Here is a 484-nt window from a genome sequence, read left to right on the forward strand (position 1 = left end):
TCCTCTCAGCCTCCTGGCAGGGAGGCGTTCCCGGCTCGTGGAGACCCCGGGAATCCCGAGCAGCGGGCTGCCAGGCGTGTCCCCACCCTTCCTCCCGTGCCTGTGGGGCCAGCCTGGTCCAGGTCGCATTCGGAGCAGAAGGCCAGCGGTGGGCGACGCCCGGCCAGGCTCGCGCTCCGCCCGCCGCTCGTGCGCTCCGGGGTCCCCCGCGCCAGCGCCGCGCCGGCGCCTCTGCCGGCCGCCGGGGGTTATGAATGGGCGCAGCGGAAGCCCCGCCCCACCCGGACGTGACGCCCGGCCAATGGCAGCACGGGCTGCGTGGATGGATGAGGTCAGCGCTGTCGTGTCGGGAATGGAATGTGTAAGTGTAACATTCAGAACCGGGTAACATTCGGCGACCGATCGCGGCGGTCGGCAGCGCTAGCGCGGGGCCTGCGAAGCGCCGCTCGGGGCCGGCACTGCCCGCGGGGAGGACGCGCCGCCG

This window comes from Microtus ochrogaster, linkage group LG3, assembly GCF_000317375.1.
Source record: "Microtus ochrogaster isolate Prairie Vole_2 linkage group LG3, MicOch1.0, whole genome shotgun sequence".
Lineage (NCBI taxonomy): Eukaryota > Metazoa > Chordata > Mammalia > Rodentia > Cricetidae > Microtus > Microtus ochrogaster.